The sequence below is a fragment of the Oryctolagus cuniculus genome, chromosome 9 (genome assembly GCF_051225735.1).
Source record: "Oryctolagus cuniculus isolate XC-2025 breed Fujian yellow rabbit chromosome 9, ASM5122573v1, whole genome shotgun sequence".
NCBI lineage: Eukaryota > Metazoa > Chordata > Mammalia > Lagomorpha > Leporidae > Oryctolagus > Oryctolagus cuniculus.
In genome coordinates, this window is record NC_142875.1 from 84,738,463 (window position 1) to 84,753,642 (window position 15,180).

Genomic DNA, 15,180 nt, shown 5'->3' on the forward strand with positions numbered 1-15,180 from the left:
TCCATCTGCTGGTCTAGACCCCAAATGCCCGGAACTGCCAGGGTCGGGCCAGGCTAAAACCAGGAGCCCAGAGCTCCATCCTGGTCTCCCACGTGGGTGGCAGGGCCCAGGCTCTCGTGGCACCTTCTGCTGCCTCCCGGGATGCATTAGCAGGAAGCTGCATCGGAACAGGAGCAGCTGGGATTCAAATTGGCCTTCGGATATGGGATGCAGGTGTCACAAACAGCTGCCCTACGCTACCTGCCCTAAGTGGCAATGTTGCCAAATGAAACCATCTGAAGGGCAAATGTAGAGAGTAGCAGAGGGCCTGGGATCAGGCCTTGAGGAAGTCCAACATGTGGGAGACGGCAGAACGCAAGACTTAAGTCGAGGAGACAAGAGCAAGACAGGGCTGGAGCGGCATCTGCCTCTGAGAGAGGCTCAGGCGCTCACGAGAGAAGTGTGCTGCTGAAGGAGAGGCCAAAGCCAAGGATGCCTCAAGGAGTTCATGGAAAAGGAAATCACAAGACAAGTTTATTTTGATGCAAAGAATGTTGAAATCCATTCATAGGTCTTCAAAAAGCCCAAGGGAAATGAGCACAGTATGCATGCATTTTTACAAAGTTTTTGCACCAAGATAAACTTATCTTTGAACTCCATCTCCCGTGAACTTTTTGGAGTGCCCCTGTTTGTCCAGTAGAGCGCCTACAAGACAAAACAAACCCTGGAGCTGGCGGTAGGGAGGGCACGGGTGATCTGAGCTAGGGCCTTCAGCGCAAGGCAGGGACATGGATGGCGGAGGAAGTACACACCGCTTGGCACACAGCTCTTTCGAGTGCTTTTCTTTAGTGCCAACCAGGGAGCGTGCAGGGCACAGCCCCACACCATGGAGAAAGATGTTAATTTTCCCCAGTTGGCTGCTCTCAACCTCAGCCCGGATGCCTTGTCTGACTAGCTGGCATTTCCTCCGCCTCCACTCCAGCGCTGCCCTCCTCCCATAGTCTGGGTGAGGGTAGAGGAGGGAGGGAAAAACTTGCTCTTGACCTCTGTGGTGGACATTGTTAACCGGGCTCCCAGGATTGCCCTCATCCTCTCATCCTGCTGAGAATTCCAAGCCCTTGCTCCACACCCCTTTCTGAGACCAAGAGACCTTAACTATTCTTTTCTTCTCAAAGTGTTCAGGACCAGTTTGTTTGGTTTTTTGTTTGTTTGTTTGTTTGTTTTTGCTTAGCCAGCAATGACATGGGCCATAAAAGTCTGAGAAATATGAGAGTCATAAATTAAGGAGAATTTTTAAGAATGCAACTGTTGGGGCCAGCGCTGTGGCATAGTGGGTAAAGGCGCCACCTGTAGTGCCAGTGTTCCATATGAGTTCCAGTTCAAGTCCCGGCTGTTCTACTTCCGATCCAGCTCTCTGCTATGGTCTGGGAAAGCAGTGGAGGATGGCCCAAGTCCTTGGGCCCCTGCACCTACATGGGAGGCCCGGAAGAAGCTTCTGACTCCTGGCTTCGGATCAGCACAGCTCCAGCCGTTGTGGCCATCTGGGGAGTGAACCAGTGGATGGAAGACCTCGCTCTCTGTCTCTCCCTCTCTCTGTAACTCTGCCTTTCAAATAAATAAAATAAATCTTAAAAAAAGGATACAACTGTTGTCTTGGTGTTTGATTTTGCAGATTTTATTTTGTAAAACTGACCAGGTTACGGGAAAAGGCTAAGGGACAAATGGTGACTTTCCACAGCGGAGCAGTGTTTTACAGAGATTCCATAGCTTGCATCTGAAGTCGTAGGGGGCTTTATTTTGTTTATTTTATTTATTTAATTTTTTTTGACAGGCAGGAGTGGACAGTGAGAGAGAGAGACAGAGAGAAAGGTCTTCCTTTGCCGTTGGTTCACCCTCCAATGGCCGCCGCGGCCGGTGCGCTGCAACCAGTGCACCGCGCCGATCCGATGGCAGGAGCCAGGTACTTATCCTGGTCTCCCATGGGGTGCAGGGCCCAAGCACTTGGGCCATCCTCCACTGCACTCCCTGGCCACAGCAGAGAGCTGGCCTGGAAGAGGGGCAACCGGGACAGAATCCGGCACCCCGACCGGGACTAGAACCCGGTGTGCCGGCGCCGCAAGGCGGAGGATTAGCCTAGTGAGCCGCGGCGCCGGCCAGGGGGCTTTATTTTGTACCTGGCCTCTGTCAGGCCCTGGGAGGGAGGATGTGTGACAAACGTAGGAAAAGGAATTTCATTAAGCGAAGGATGCTGGCCCTGAAGATCTTGTCCTTACACTCCTGAAAATGGGTAGGCGCTGGAGATGAGGACCCAGAGGAGGTGCACCCAGTGAAGCAAGTTGTAGCAAATGAAAGTGCTTCTCGTGTCCCCAGCACTTCAACTTTGCTTTGCAGGGCGGCCGTCTGTTCTGTCTCCAGCAAAGCCTGGAAGCCTCAGGCCAGCATCAGGCGGCCGAGGACTGCTCACTGCGGAGGAGACGTTTGCAGGAGTGCAGCATCCACCCCGCCCCGCGCTCTCGCCCGTCTTCCGCGCCCTGTCACCCGCAATGGAAAAGGCAGGATCCGGTTAGTGCTGTTTCCTTTCCCACAGAGGCTCCCCTGCCTCCCAGCAAGCTCAAGCTCCCATCCCCCACCCCTCCTGGAAGTTATAACCTCAGGCAGGCAGGCCTGTCCAGGCAGACCCAGGACAACCCCTGCCCAGATCTCTAAGAGCCCTTGGGAGAAGCTCCCACCCATTTTCCTATGGGGTAAAAACCGTGTCTGTTTTGTTCGTTGTGTGTTGCTAGTGCCTGGCACCCCGTCGGTGCTCACCGGCATCGCGGGAATGGATAAATGAGAGAAGTGTTCCAAGAAGAAATGCCCAATAGGAAACATCTGTCTCTCTGCTGTATTCACCTGGGGAGAAGTTTCTCCTGCTTCCGTATCTGCTCCTTGGGTGGTGGTGGGAGTGGGGGTGGGGCGAGATCAAAGCTGAGACATGATCTTTGCTGGATGGGAGCCTGGCAAGAGTGTGATGCCGGTGACACCTTGGGTGGCGTGGCTGCCCTCTCAGGGGTCTGCCGCTGCCTCCGGATCCCCCCCCCCCCCGTTCCTCCTTTTCCCCTCATCTCCTTAGCTTCCTCAACCCTATTCTCCTAGAACCCAGGGATCAGCAGTCAACTCAGCTGCCTAAAATGTAGTTCATGAGGCTGGAACCCACTGAGAATTATGTGAATTTTGGTAGTAGGTTCCGAGGACCAACCCTAAGGTGTAATACTGAATGGGAAAGTGTAAGAAGGCAGTTCTGTACCCTGGCCATTCAGAAGACAGTCACTGTCCACTGGCCACTTTGATGGGCCGCAGTGGAGGACCGCGTTCTGCAGCAGCATTGTCTGAATCACCGACCTCCCTCTCCTGCTACCGTCCATCTGTCTGCTCCATGCCCTCCTTCACTGAAGGCCAGAGAACCACACGTCAGTTCTCCAACAGTTTACACACTCAAGGGGGAGAGAAACAGCTCGGATCAAAGGAGGCACATTCCAGAAGGGGGAGCCCCACACGGGCCAGGAGCTTCTGGCCAGCCTTCCCGGGGAAGGAGGATTAAGAGCGGAGAGCAGAGAGAGGGTTCAGCGGCAGAGGCAGCTCAGAAGGCAGAACACAGCGGCTGGGTTTCCAACCAGCGTGGACAATTAGTTGGAGGGAGAAGCAAAACCCATACCACTGGGGCCGGCGCTGTGGCAGGAAGCTCCTGCCCAGCAGGAAGGTTCAGCTCACCCACAGTATCACCCCCAAGTCAATGGCACTGGGCATATGTAGGCTCCCTGCCCCGAGAGACTGTAGTAACGCGGCCACACGCAGGTGGGGGAGATCCGCTGCTGTGGCTAGGGTTACCCTCTGCTCAGGGATGGGAGTAGCAGAACCACCCGCGGCCAGGATGACGCTGAGACCCAGCCCTGGTATAAATGAGATCGGCCTTTTGCGAAGGGCGCTCTGGCTGCTGGCAAGAGAACCGGATGCTAGCAATCAGAGCAGAGCTGTGAGACAGACAGGAAGCTGTTCCAGGGCCCAGGCAAAAAGCGACAGCAGCTTGAGCTAAGATGACGATGACACTGGAGATGAGACAAGGACTGGATTACAAGATTGGCTGAGATACAATCGTGGGATTTAATGGAGCGGGACCTGCAGCTGCAAGGAGCAAGCCCTTCCATGTTGAATGGTAGACGGGCAAGAGGCCATGCCAAAACACAAGGCACCTTCCAAGCCTCGGAAGGAGAAGACCTAAATGTGCCACAGGAGGCCAAAGACAGTGGGGCAGGGAATCACACTGTACCCTGGTGAAGACGCGGTGTGGACTCACTATCTACCTGAGGAGTCAGCAATGGCTCCTACATTTCCGGCTTGTGCAGCTGCATAGATTACAGCAACTTTCACTGGGGAAGTGACTGCAAGGAGTGGAACAGGCTTGGCCTTGGTTATTTGGGCTTGGGACGTCCTCGAATTCCAAGGTTGCAGGAACAACAGATGAGTCTGGCTTGGAGGTGTAGACTGGGGAGCTGTAGCAAAGGCTACCAGCTGTCTCCTAATGTCTGCCTAATTGTTGCTCCCCGTCTTCGTGGAGGAACGACACAGGACCCTGCGCTGTTCTTTTGTCTGCTCGGCCCTCCCCGGGTTTGCTGCTGGTTCTTCCCGGGTTGGCTGCCGACCCTTCCACCTCCGTGGAAGGGCGGTTCCCCCTGCCACTTTCCCCACTGTGGGGAGCAACTGGGAGCAACTCGGACTAGACTAAGTTACTGGAATTAAGACTTATTCTATGCATCTGCTCTCCCACAATATGGCGCTGGGAGAGGAGGAAACAGCTTCTACACAGCTGCCTCCAGTTCAACCAATAAACAGCAGGACCTGCTCCTGATTGGAGGAGAGCAGCGTGCTCGGCGTGTGGGTAGCAGAGTTGGGATTGGTGGAAGAGGACTATAAAGGAGGAGAGAGACAACATGCACCAGGAACATCTATCTGAAGGAACACCTGTGCAGCCCCCGAGAGAGCCTGCCGGCGGTGTGCCGCTCCCCCGCGGAAGTGGGGAAAGTGGCAGGGGGAACCGCCCTTCCACGGAGGTGGAAGGGACGGTAGCCAACCCAGGAAGAACCAGCAGCAAACCCGGGGAGGGCCGAGCAGACAAAAGAACAGCGCAGGGTCCTGTGTCGTTCCTCCACGAAGAGGGGGAGCGACACCCCACTTCCGCGGGGGAGCGGCACACCGCCAGCCGGCTCTCTCGGGGGCTGCTCAGGTGTTCCTTCAGATAGATGTTCCTGGTGCATGTTGTCTCTCTCCTCCTTTATAGTCCTCTTCCACCAATCCCAACTCTGCTACCCACACGCCGAGCACGCTGCTCTCCTCCAATCAGGAGCAGGTCCTACAGTTTATTGGTTGAACTGGAGGCAGCTGTGTAGAAGCTGTTTTCTCCTCTCCCAGCGCCATATTGTGGGAGAGCAGATGCATAGAATAAGTCTTAATTCGAGTAACAGTCTAGTCTGAGTTGCTCCCCACACTAATTGCCCTTCTTTGTTAGTGTTAGACACATAATTTTTAGCTGGCCCATCATGTCTCCCCTTAAGCTCAGGTGACCACTCAACTAAATTTCAATCAATGAACTATAGGTATCTTGTATGACTTCCTTAAAGTTTCCCTAAAAGAAAGCATGTATCCAATCTCCTGCCTTGATCTTTCCTGCTGGTAGAAATGTAGTTTTGATGACTGGAGCCCAAGAAGTCACGTGGGGTCATCACAATGGCAGACGATGCTGACAGTTACAGAGAGACAGACAGAAGGAGCCCTGTTCTCTGGTCATCCTAAGCCGCCACACCTGTCCAGGACTGTCAGTGTCTGTATAAGATACATGTTTTTATAGAATTTGAGATAGTGGTTTTAGGGTTTTCCAATCTCTGCAAATATAATCCTTACTATTGCAAGAACCACAGGAACAGAGAAATACTGCAACCCATTGAGTTTAGAGTAAGGTTTCTAAGAAAGGAGTATGAGGTAAGGGGCAAGGAGGGAGGTGAGGGTAGGACTGGACTTTGAGGAGCCTAGTGTGTGATGACTACATAGAGAAGACACATTTACCAAGGGACAGACTGTAGATAGAGTGGTGGGAGAAAAGCCAGAATGGGACGGTGTGGACATGAGGGGAACGGTGTGTGTCCAGGAGGAGGGGACAAAGATGAGAGCCATGCTGACAACTCGAGTTAGATACCAGCCGAGAACAAGAGTGTGACAGGGACATGAGCGTGCTGTGATCTCTGAACTCCAGAAAGAGTGCTTTGGAAGATTTAGGGAGGAGAGAAAGCTCATTAGTAGCCATTAATGCATAATTCCTAACAATTTTCTTAAGATTCTTATGTCGTCTCTATGCTGAGCATTATCCAAGATTTGTTGGGAATGCTGCTTGGTTCTAGCCCACAGTGGCTGAGACCCGAGCTGAGAGGGGAAGACGCGAGCACCACTTTCTCTTTACACTTCAAGTTCCTGGGGAGGCGCCATGGTGTAGGGGGTAAAGCCGCTACCAGCGGCACCTGCATCCCATACGGGCACCAGTCTGAGTCCTGGGCACCAGTTTGAATCCCAGCTGCTCCAGTTCCCATCCAGCTCTCTGCCATGGCCTGGGAAAGCGGCAGAAAATGGCCCAAGGCCTTGGGTCCCTGCACTCGCATGGGAGACCGGGAAGAAGCTCCTGGCTTCAGCCTGACCCAGCCCCAGCCATTGCATCCACTTGAGGAGTGAAGCAGTAGATGGAAGATCTCTCTCTCTCTCTCTCTCTCTCTCTCTTTAACTCTGCTCTTGAAATAGATGAATAGATCTTTTAAAATAAATAAAAAGTAAAAAACCTCAAGTTTTCCTCTCTGTTTCCACAGCTACTGTTTTCCTCCAGGTCTTCCAAGAATCCCTCCAAGTCTTTGGACGATCGCGTCTCCCTTCCCCGCATAGCTCTCATTTTTCGGATGAAAAACCTGACGACCTCATTCTCTTGCTCAGAATTCTTCTAGAAGATGCCATGTTCTGTGTTATGAAGTTCAAAGGCATCGCAACCTTTCAGGCTGTAACCCTGAACCTTTTCTCCAGGCTCCCGTCTTGGCGTTAGTCCTGCAAATCATCGCACTGTCAGTCCCAGGCCACACCTAACTGCAGTCATGTGAAAGACCCAGAGAGTAACACACAGCTGTGACCCATCAGCCCACAAAACAACGGGAGGCAATAAAATACGGTTCTTTTTAAGACACTAAGGTTTTGTGGCTGGGTCTTCCATGTGGGTGGCAGGGAACTAGGGCAGAAGTGGAGGTGACAGGCAGTATCTCAGGCACTCCGATGTGGGTTGTGAGCGTAGAGAGGCCACTTAATCTGCTGTGCCACAGTGCCTGCCCCAACACACTGTTTGTTTTTAAGACTTATCTATTTATTTGAGAAGCAGAGCTACAGAGAAAGACCGGTAGAGACACAGAGAGAGAGGTCCTCCACTCACAGGTTCACCCCCCAGATAACCACAATGGCCAGAGCTGGGCTGATGCAAAGCTAGGAGCCAGGAGTCTCCTTTGGGTCTCCCACCCAGGTGCAAGGGCTGAAGCACCTGGACCATCCTCCACTGCTTTCCCAGACACATCAGCAGGGAGCTGGATCAGAAATGGAGCAGCCGGGACTCCAGCTGGCTCCCACATGGAATGCTGGCACTGCAGGCGGAGGCCCAATCTACTATGCCACATCACTGCCCCTCCAACTCATTGTTTTTATGCAATAAGTTGGGAAGTGTTTTATTAGATTCTCAATACTTTTTGTTGAATTTGTGACTGAATTCTGTATAATTAATAATTCTTTTTTATTTTTTTGGCTTTTTTAAAGATTTATTTTATTTATTTTAAAGACAGAGTTACAGAGAGAGGTAAAGACAGAGGCAGAGAGGTCTTCCATCCACTGGTTCACTCCCCAAATGGCCACAACGGCTGGAGCTGCGCTGATCCAAAGCCAGGAGCCAGGAGCTTCTTCCGGGTCTCCCACACGGGTGCAGGGGCCCAAGGACTTGGGTCATTTTCTACTGCTTTCCCAGGCCATAGCAGAGAGCTGGATCAGAAGTGGAGCTGGCTGGCACTGCGGTTCACTAGGTTAATCCTCCGCCTGCGGTGCCGGCACCCCAGGTTCTAGTCCCAGTCAGGGTGCCATATTCGGTCTCAGTTGCTCCTCTTCCAGTCCAGCTCCCTGCTGTGGCCCAGGAAGGCAGTGGAGGATGGCCCAGGTCCTTGGGCCCTGTACCCGCATGGGAGACCAGGAGGAAGCACCCGGCTCCTTGCTTCAGATTGGCGCAGTGCGCCGGCCGTAGCAGCCATTTGGGGGGTGAACCAACAGAAGGAAGACCTTTCTCTCTGTCTCTCTCTCTCACTGTCTAACTCTGCCTGTCAAATAAATAAATAAATAGAAGTGGAGCAGCAGGGACTTGAACCAATACCCATATGGGATGCCGGCACTTCAGGCCAGGGCTTTAACCTGCTGCGCCACAGTGCCAGCCCCAATAATTCATTTTTTAAAAATAAAACTTTAAAAAATGTTTTATGCCTTGAAAGAGAAAGAAAGAGATATCTTCCATCTCCTGGTTCATTTGTGCAAATACCCATCACAGCCAGGGCTGGGTCAAGTTGAAGCCAGGAGCCAGAACTCCACCTCAGTGTTCCACGTGGGTGGCAGGGACACATGCACTGAGCCCTCATCTGTCACCTCCCAGGCTGTGCATAATTAGGCAGATGGAGGAGAAGCGGAGCAGGGACTTGAATCCAGGCCTCCCAAGAGGGTTCTCATCCATTACACCAAACACCCACCCACTAGCTCGGGATTCTTACAGCGAAAACTAAACAAGAAGGAGAGCTTTAGCACAGGCCAGCTTGCAGGGTTCTGGGTTTTTGACGCTCTGGGTTTCACATCATAGAGGAACTACTCTTAAAGGCTTAAGTTAGGGGATGGCAACCTTTTTCAAGGAAGTACCAGATAGGAAATATTTCAGCTTGGCTTCTCTTGAAACTGCGTCACTCTACCACTACAGCACATAGTCAGCTATAGCCAGGACAGAAACAGGTGCACATGGCTGTGTCCAATAAAGCTACCTAGAAAATTACACAGGCAGCAGGCACATTTGGCCTATGGGTCATAGTTTGCTGACTCCTGGCTTAAACAATGAAGGGACAGAACATAGGAGTGGTTAACTCGGTGGACAAACATTATCAGCATGAACATGAGTTATTTCCACTCTTTGCTTGGTCATCCTCAATTTTGTGGGTTTTATCCTCAGAATAGGTCCCTCATGGCTATGAAATGGCTGCTGCAGCTCCAATCATCACATCAATTCACCATGTCCCATTTAAGGAGAGGGAAGATTACTTCTCTGTACCCTTTTTAAGAACTATGACATCTTTCCAAGAGACCTCCAGCAGATTTCTCACACCTTATGGGACAGAAGTGCATCTCATGCTTATTCATGTAACCAGGTGCTAAATGACTGGCATAATCTTAGACTACCCAAACTTCTCCCCCGCCCCCAGAAGCTTCACTCAAAACAGAAGCAAGATGGGGGTTCCATTTGCAAGGATAGAAAACTGCTGGGTAAGTGGGTGACAGGGGAAAAGATGGAGGAGTTGAGATATGGGTTTGGGGCAGAATGGGACTGGATGTGGTCTCGAGCTCACAGCAACGGAGGATGGAAGAGCTCAGTACGGTGCCTCAACTGCATTTTTAAAAATCCCCCAGTCTTTTCGAGGGAATGAGAGTCAGGTTAGGACGCAAGATGGTGCAGAAACCCTGCTGGGGTATGCGATGGTCTTGCCCCAACGTGTGCCCTGGCCACCCGGAGACTCCAAAGGCCCAGGCCAGCACCCCGGGGAGACCCACAGCTCCATCCGGGGGTGATGGGAGACTGAGGCTCTGCAGCCGTCCCCACTTGGTCTTGAGGGTCTTTCTCTCCTTGCAGAGCCACCCCCCCCCCCCGATGCCTGCTGAGCACAAAGCAGCTGCGGAATCTGCAGTAAAGGCTTCCAGTGTTGACTGAGGAGCAGGCGCATGGGGACTTGCATGCAAATACCACAGGGCAGCTGCCCGCGCAGGTGGAGCGGGGAGCTGGGGGCCAACCCCAGGTGTGCAGCCAGTGACGCCTCCTCGTGCACTGCTTGAGGTCATCTTCTCCCAGGGGACCTTCCTAAGCCCCAACCGTAGGGGATGCTGCCACGGCTGTTGGTCACCCCCTCCTCCCCGCCCTGTTTGGCAACTGCTTGTCTCTTAGCCCCTGCTAAGTTGTGACTTCCTTTTTTTTTTTTTTTTTTTTTTTGCATCACCAGTGGCTACCACCATCATGGACCATGGAGTTGGGCTTCATGGTTGCAGGGCTGGGGGAGGAGTCAGCTGCCCCAGTCGGCCTGGGCAGCTGCCACTGTGGGCCCTGTTCCTGCTGAGCAGTGACCGGAAGCTCACAAATGTGCGCCCCTGCACCAGCATCCAGCAAATGGAGACATCCAGGCTGCTGGCTTCTCCCTTAGGCGCTGCCCAGACAGGTAGGAGCACCGTGGGTACAGGGCTTTGGGGACGAGGCACCATCGCTTTACCTCTTCATTTCCCCCATGCTCCTTGTCCTGCAGGGATGTCACTTGTCCTCAGCACCTGCTCTGTGGCCCCTGGGACTGCCCCTGCTGCGGCACCTGCCACCATGGTCGGGCTGTGTGTTTGACTGGCCCGTCTCCCTGCTCTGCGAGGATGGGGAGGCTCTCGGAATAGTTTGAGGGCTGGTCAGTGCTGCCCTGGTAGGGGCTATATGGAAAGACAGGTGCCACTGGGACATGGGATTGCCACCACAAGCCTCCGGCAAGGCGCTGACACGAAGCTGGCTCGCACCCCCCTCCCTCCTACCCTCCCTCCCACATGGTCTCTTGCCACTTGCTCGCTGCCTGCCATCCAACAAGTGGTACAGGGGCCCAAGGACTTGGGCCATCTTCTACTGCTTTCCCAGACCATAGCAGAGAGCTGGATCAGAAGAGGGGCAGCCGGGACTCGAACTGGCGCCCATACGGGATGCCTGTACTGTAGGCCAGGGCTTTAACCTGCTGCACCACAGCACCAGCGCCAGCTCCTGTTATTTTACTGCATGCAACACCTAGGACCCGAGTATCTCATTCAAGTCACAGTCCCAATTCCAAGGAGGGAGCTGAGTCTTGGCGAGGTAGGAGCCTTGTCAGGGCTGGCACAGCTGGCAGGCAGGGCTCCCTCCAGCAGAGCCCACTTGGCTCACCCAGCAATGCCTTCTTCACCGCTGGAGCATGTTGCTTGCCAAGACCCAGCCGATGCACTAACAGCCTCCGAGCATTTCCCTCGTGCACACGCCAGGTTGGGGCAGGGCATCTCCCGAAGGCAGTGAAGTGCATTCCGCACAGAGCAGGCTGTCACAGGGGTTGGGGAGCCCGCCCTGGGTGGACACAGCGCTCAGGTGGGTCCCAAGCCTTGGCGGCCTCACAGATCCACTCTGTTTTGTTCTGACCCCGCCCTCCCAGGAGCTGGGACCCCTGCAGCTGCGCTCATGGTCTCCTGGGTGGCACGTCCTGGATATGGCTCCAGACCAGAGTTACTGACCTTTTAACACAGCCAGGTACCATGCTGTTGCGGCCACTTTCTCATGCATCCAGGAAGGCAGCCCCTGTGATGACCTTGAATCTCAGAGCGGATGTGTTCAGTGAAGGCGGGAGCAATGGCCAAGACCTGGGAGAGGCCTGCGGCGGAAGGAAGCCCAGGGGCAGGTCATGACAGAGGGGCGCGGTGCACGCTGACTCTCTTGGGAACCTCCGGAGGGCACGGCTGGCGTAGGGCGAGATGGGAGCCGGGAATCAGGGAGAGATGTGGGGGGCCTGGGCTCCAGGGGGAGATGAGCTCTCCAGGGGAGACGGGATGGAGACAGAAGGTCACTCATTGGGAGAGAGGCTGGCAGGGACTCACCTCCATCAGCAATCCGCAGCTCAGCCCGGGGAAGGCGGGCCTTTCCCACCAGACACAGAATTCACAAGGTCTCTTCTCTCCTTCGAAGAGTGCAGCTCAGTTCAGAGCACGCCTCAGAGGAACGGCGGGAGGGACAATGTTCCCTGGGAACCTCTGCTGCCTGCTTCCCCTGCCCGGCCTCGGTTCTCGTGGGGTTTCATTGTCTTGAGAGCCGTGAAACAGAATTTAAAAAGTGACACACAAAGGCACTTCCAGAAGTTCCTGGAAGGAAGGGATCTCCAGCCTGTGGTCAAGATGTGTGAGTTGGGGCTGGTGCTGTGGTGGAGTGGGTAAAGCTGCCGCCGGCGTTGCCAGCATCCCATATGGGTGCAGGTTCGAGTCCCAGCTGCTCCACTTCCCATCCTGCTCTCTGCTACAGCCTGGGAAAGCAGTAGAAGATGGCCCAAGTCCTTGGGTCCCTGTACCTATGTGAAAGAATCTGGAAGAAGCTCCTGGTTCCTGGCTTCGGATCGGTGCAGCTCCAGCTAGTGCGGCCAATTGGGGAGTGAAGCAGCGGATGGAAGACCTCTCTCTCTCTCTCTCTCTCTCTCTCTGCCTCTCCTTTCTCTCTGTGTAACTCTGACTTTCAAATAAATAAATAAATAAATAAATAAATCTTTTAAAAAACCTTAACTGTCCTGGAACATTCAAATTATATATTGTATATATATTTTATAATTAAAATGTAATTAATTTTCTTTTTAATCACTTTATAGTTGTCCAAACAAAATTTCCCCAAATACTTCAATAGCGCTTGAAAAATCGTGAACCATGTGACACATGAAGCAGGAGTTGAGTTCCCTCACAGAGGGCCCAGTGGCGGCATCCGCCTACCCTACAGAACCTGGTGGGTAAGGACGGAGCCGTCCCCATGATGCGTGCCGAGAGCGTGGGCACCAGGCGCAGCCGGTCCCCACAGGATGCAGGAGAACTGGCCTGGGTGACCAAGAGCGTAGGACAAACCTGACCGCAGGGAATTCCAACTCAAGGGTCAGCCGCCCCTGCCCTGGGCTGTGCCTTTGGGCAGGAAGACGAGGGGAGTGGCCCCCCAGGCCTGGCCCCACATCAGACAGGAGTGTCCCCCACTCCTCACCCTCTGCCTGTCCACCACCTGAAACAATCCAGCCCTTCTGTTGAGTGCTTTGGCTTCCAGTAATGGTGCCATCCCTGAACTTGGGGATGCAGTCTCTCCTCTCTCTCCTCTCTCTCTCTCCCTCTCTCTCTCTCTCTCCCTCTGCCATATCTAAGTGTCCACATGTCCAAGGGAACTTCAAAAAGCTCACAGCAAATGGAAGTAAAAGATAAACTCATTCTGGTGAAAAAAATTGAAATCCATAGCTTTTTATTCATAATATGCCTTTTCCATGAACTTTTAGAAGGTCAAACACAGACACACTCACCCACCTTGTGCTACCTCATACATGACTTAAAGGCAAATGAGGCCCCATGGTGATTATCACAGAGCTGGCCTTATGGGACAAGCGGCCCCAATGCTCATTTGTGTGGGGTCCATGCTGAGTCATGGGACTGCCCCTTTGGGTATCCACGACTCACGTTCAACCTCTTCCCACAGGCTAGTACGTACACAGGGCTGGCTGACAAGGGACGTCAACTACCAGCTTTGAGAAGCCGCACCCCGGAAATGATATTCTCCAGAAAAAGGCACAACAAACGCTTCTGGCAGCCACATCTTGAGCAGTGGTTAGGATGGCGAATGTCTGAAAGGATATTGCACGGTGAGATTAGGTGCTGAATATTTAACATGATGCATACTAGAAATGGGCTTGAATGAAGATGATCAAGGCGTTTAAGACATGTGAGTCAACCAGAACATCGATAGCCTGGATTTAAAAGGCCGATGCTCAGGCTCAATGCATAAACAGCCCCCTGTGTCCAGCTTTGGAAGAGCCCTTGTGTCTGACATTGACCGTGGAAGCAACGGAGCCTGCCTCAGAGTGTTGTTGTGTGTGCCTTTGGATCTACACACAGGAGCTAGGATACCAGCAACCTCACCAAACAGATAATATGATGTGATATGTGTGCTCTTTTGTTAATAAATAGCTAGTTTCTTTTAAAACAAATGTGTCAGGATTTGAAGTGACATTTGCTTGCAATAAAACTTGATAGCAGGGCCGGCATTGCGGCATAGCGGATAAAGTACTACCTGTGATGCTGGCATCTCATAGGGGCTCCAGTTCCGATCCAGCTCCTGCTAATGTGCCTGGGAGAGCAGCAGAGGATGACCCAAGTTCTTGGGCCCCTGCACCCCTGTGGAAGACCTAGAAGAAGCTCCTGGCTTCTGGCTTCAGCCTGACCCAGCCCCAGGGAATTAGGGCCATTTGGGAAGTGAATCAGCAAACGACAGATGTCTCTCTCTGTCTCTCCTGCCCTCTCTCTCTAAGTCTGTCTTTCAAATAAAGAAAATAAATCATTGTCACGAAAACCTGATAGCAAGGTTAGAGGGAGTTCTAAGTTTTGCCCATCAACATCTACCCAAAAATACCTTGTCTTAGCTCATTTTCTGCTAACATGACAGAATGCCGGAGTCTGGGTAATTTATAAAGAACAGAGGTTATTTATTACAGTTCTGCAGCCTGGGAAGTCCAGGAAGATGGGGCCAGCACCTGGCGAGGGCCTCCCCGGGAAGGTGGGAGGAAAAACAAGCGCCCGCCAAAGAGGAGGCACGAGGGGGGAATCCGCTTCTACGATCACCCCCGCCCCTTGCAAGAGCTGCCCCACCCCTGTGATCTTGACAGTCATCCGCTCCCAGGGTCTCTGCTCCCCCCGCCCAGCCACCTCTCCTTAGGCTCCACCTCCCAGCAGCACCGCTTCCAGCAGGTGAACTTGGAGAATGCACCCAGAGCATACCAGCCCCAGAGCTGTGCCTGACCAGCAGGTGGCCCGGTACTGGTTTCTGTGAACCCCCCCGGGGCGATGCTTCAGTGTTCAAACTCCGCCGTGGTAGAAAGGAATTCCATGTTCAAGTTCCCATCCGAGCGAGCCCGGCACTAGGGTCCCTGTAAATACAGCAGAGCGCTGCCATGAACACAACTCTTTGGGGCCCAGTTGCCACCCATTGGGTGCTCCGGGAAATCTCCCCTTAAGGATTAGCTCCCCAAGTAGCCAACAGCTCTTCCCAATGGAAGACCTGAACGGGTCCTCCCTGTTCCTGTCCCGCACAAT

The 15,180-nt window shown here is 53.2% G+C and overlaps 1 long non-coding RNA gene across 2 annotated transcripts; it reads left to right on the top strand.

Annotated features, from left to right (window-relative positions):
• Positions 1 to 10,188: 10,188 nt before the first annotated feature.
• On the top strand, positions 10,189 to 12,619 carry LOC138843702 (uncharacterized). 2 transcript variants are annotated; one of them, XR_016213751.1, is made up of 4 exons: positions 10,189 to 10,529; positions 11,520 to 11,614; positions 12,047 to 12,256; positions 12,377 to 12,619. It is a non-coding gene; the product is annotated as an uncharacterized LOC138843702 (long non-coding RNA). The 2 variants fall into 2 exon arrangements; XR_011378661.2 differs by having other exon boundaries at positions 11,520 to 12,256.
• The last annotated feature ends 2,561 nt before the right edge of the window (positions 12,620 to 15,180 follow it).